Raw genomic sequence first — 4206 nt, 5'->3', positions numbered from 1 at the left:
TCCAATAATTTAAAAAAGTTCAAATGAAAAAATAGTCAAGACTTTATGCAATAATGCAACATTTAGTACTTTAGAAAATCATCCATCTTAGTATTTTTGTGATTCTTGTTTTAGTGATCCAATGTTTTGTTTTGCGATGGAGTAAGTTTTTGGTTGCTGGATGGGATGTTTCTGAGTTTTGCAAATAGTCTTGATGTCTTGAACGTGCCACAAGTTTTGACGATTTATTGCCCCTAGCTGAGTGTACCTCTTGATGCGGATGTACAGTGATTACCAAGCCATGGTAAAATGTGGTGAGAGGATATATGGCAAACTAGGATAGTGACTACGCTAAGTATGTCCTAACTGGATATTTGCTAAGTGTCAAGCGATGGAAGATAGTGCTTTACTGTAGGGGTATAGATATAGATGAAGGAGTTGTTTTTGTACAATGGTGCCTGTTACCAGGTTTTCACCAGTTGTTTTTATTGTACCTTTTTATTTGTTTTTTTCTTGATTTTTCTTGATTTTTTATTGGTTTTGTTTTGAATTTTTCCACGCATTAGGCTACTCAAGTGTAGTATTTCTTTAGATGAATGTTGTTAGTTGGTTCGTCGAGCACATCTCCTTCTGAAGTTGTAAGCTGATAAGCACCTGATCCATAGACTGATATGATGACATACGGACCTAACCAGTTAGGTTCAAATTTCCCTTTCTTTTCTCGATCTTGCTGGTTTCTTGGATTTTCTTTAAGGACTAGGTCACCAACTTTGAAGTTGCGAGGGATGACCTTGTGATAGTAGCTTTTGCACATGCATTGTTGATATGATTTGAGATGAGTGTAAGCATGCTGACGTCTCTCATCTAATAGTTCTAGTTCTTACAGTCGGTTGACCCGATACTCTTCATCTGGAATTAAGCCTTTTAGAGAGACTCTAAGAGATGGAATTTCTACCTCCAGCGGTAAAATAGCTTCTGATCCATAGACCAATGAGAAAGGTGTTGCTCCTGTAGGTGTACGGATGCTAGTTCTGTATGCCCAAAGTGCTGGATTGAGTTGTATATGCCAATCTTTTCCTACATCATTTACTGTTTTCTTTAGGATTTTCAGTATTGTTTTGTTGGATGCTTCTGCTTGTCCATTCCCTTAGGGGTAGTATGGCGTAGAGAACCAATGTTGTATTTTGAATTGTTCACATAGTTCTCAGACATCTTGGTTTTTGAACAGTCGTCCATTATCGGTGATGATGGAATTTGGAATACCATATCTACAGATCAGATAGTTCAGGATAAAAGATGCAATTTTTTTTCTAGTTACTATGGTCATGGGGACTGCTTCTATCCACTTGGTAAAGTATTCTGTTGCAGTTATAATGAACTTGTGTCCATTTGAATATGAAGGATGAATTTTGCTGACTAAGTCTAGTCCCCACTGACAAAAGGGTCAGGATGTTGTAAATGGTTGTAGTTCCTGTGCTGGTGCATGTATCAGATTGCTATGGATCTGGCACTTAGGACACTTCTTGGCGAAGTGGTAAGAATCTTTCTCCATTGTAGGCCAGTAGTATCCCATCCTTAGAAGTTTTTTAGCAAGACTAGTCCCACTTGAATGTGTGCCACAAATACCTTCGTGAAGCTCTATAAAGCGGAATCAGATTCATTATGATCAAGGCAACAAAGAAGAGTACCATCTAGACCTCGACGGTACAAAGTATCAGCAATAAGGGTATACCGGGCGGCTTGGCAGATAAAATTACATTTTTGGTTATGGGATTGGTCAAGGGGTAGGATGTTGCTCTTTAGATAATCATATATGGGTCCATATAAAAGGGAATCCAGACCAGTTAAGGCATATACAACATGGGATTCAGAGTGGTCATAGGCTGGGGAGAATAGTTGCTCTACCAGGAATTTGTAATGACTTTGTTGCTCTGGAATTTGTAGTAATGAACCGATAGTAGCCATGGCATTGATTGCTTTGTTGTTCAACCTTGGTATTTGCTCGAAGGTGATGTGTACAAAATATTGTTTGAAGTCATCCACCATTCGTTTGTAGGGTAGTAGATTGTCATCCTTTGTCTGATAGTCATTGTTGATTTGATTGATGACTAGTTGTGAATCTCCATAGACCATTAACTCTATGATTTTCCATTCTACAACCATTTTGATGCCTATAACCAATGCCTCATATTCAGCCACATTATTCGTGCATGGGAACATAAGTCGATATGATCTTGGTATAGTATGCCCTTCAGGAGTGATGAATAGAATGCCAGCACCTGAACCATGTTGGGTGTAGGATCCGTCAAAGTATAGGGTCCATTGTGTGGTAGAAATAGCAAGAACGTCCCTGTACGAAAATTCAATCTCCATAGTTTGTTTTCTTGGTAGCAGTGCTTCAGCTAGTTGATCTACAATTGCTTGTCCTTTGATAGCTCTTCGTTCTGTGTAGTGGATGTCAAATTCACTGAGAATCATGACCCATTTAGCCAACCGGCTGGTAAGAGCTGCCTTGCTGAGTAGATATTTGAGAGGATCAATTTTTGCCACTAGCCTAATCGTGTGTGCTAGCATATAATGTCAGAACTTTTGAGATGCGAAGACTACTGTTAGACAAGCCTTCTCAATGAATGTATAGTTGAGTTCATAGCCATTCAATGTCCTACTGATGTAGTATATGGCTCGTTCCTTTCCTTGTTGATCTTCTTGTGCCAATAGTGCCCCCAGTGATATATCTTTTGTTGAAATATATAGAATAAGGGGCTTTCCTGCGACCAGTGGTACTATAACTGGTGGGTTCATCAGATACTATTTGATTTGATAAAAATATTCTACACACTTGATTTGCCATCTAAAAGGTACATTTTTATGGAGCAAATGATTGAATGGTAGACTTTTATCAGCTAGTTGAGCAATGAATCACTTGATTGATTGGAGTCATCCTTGTAGAGATCTGAGCTGACTAATATTCTTTGGCGGTGGCATCTCCATAATGGCTTGTACCTTTACTAGATCCACTTCAATACCTTTAGCTGAGATGATGTAGCCTAATAACTTGCCTGATGTAACCCCGAAGACACACTTCGTAGGGTTGAGCCTGACTTGGAATTTCTCCAATCGATCACAGATCTTTGTTAGGATGCTGAGGTGTTCTACTCTGGTGAAGGATTTAGCTAGTATATCAGCCACATAGTCTTCCATGAAGGTATGCATCATGTCATGAAAGATTGTTGTCATTGCTCTTTGATAAGCAGCCCCTGCATTCTTTAAGCCAAAAGGCATAATATTCCAACAGTACGTTCCCCAAGGACAGGTAAACATTGTTTTATCTTGATCCTCTGGGGCTATTTTTATTTGATTATAGCCTGAGAAACTGTCCATTAGTGAGAGCATTGCATGACCCGCTGTGAGGTCCACAATTATGTCAATACTGGGTAGAGGAAAGTCATCCTTTGGACAAGCTTTGTTGACATCTCTGAAATCAGTGCAAATCCTGATACTGTCATCTGGTTTTGATACTGGCACTATGTTGGAGATCCATTCAGCATAGTTAATGGGTCGGATGAATTCGACATCTAATAGTTTCTTCAACTCAGCCTTGACCATGAGTGCCACCTGTGGATTCATTTTTCGTAGTTTTTGCTTGACTGGCTTAACTCTTGGAGAGATGGACAAGTGATGCATGATCAGGTGTGGATCAATACCGGGCATATCTGCATATGACCAAGAAAAGTTAATTTGCTTTTCTTTAAAAAAGATGAGAAATGTTGATCTTTCCTCCTCTGTCAGAGATTCTCCTAGGTGTATGTTTTTGACTTTTTCTGTAGTACCAATGTTGATTGATTGAGTGGGCTCAATCAATATGGGTGACCGCTCATGAAAATGTTCAGGAAGAGTGTCAAGTCTCCCATCCTTATGTGCCTTAAAAAGGTTTTCACCTTTAGATGCATCCTTTATTTTTACTTTTTTGTGATCGAGAGTTGCCATTGATTGGTTTTCTGCATCAGATCCTTTATTTGGTTCATTTTTGCAACAGAGAGATTTGGCACTCCCTGGTTTGTAGACATCGTTACTTTGTTCACTGGTAGAGCCTGTTTCTGGGTTAAAGGTACATAGGTAGTGGATAATAGATTCATCATCTGGGAAAATGGGTATATCATGTATTTCGGGTTCATCCTAGTCAATGAGGTTGGGAAAGACAAGCGGTAAGGAATCGTTTGGTGGATC

This window comes from Cryptomeria japonica, chromosome 2 (assembly GCF_030272615.1).
Source record: "Cryptomeria japonica chromosome 2, Sugi_1.0, whole genome shotgun sequence".
NCBI classification, from domain to species: domain Eukaryota; kingdom Viridiplantae; phylum Streptophyta; class Pinopsida; order Cupressales; family Cupressaceae; genus Cryptomeria; species Cryptomeria japonica.
Note: the sequence above shows the minus strand (reverse complement) of the source record.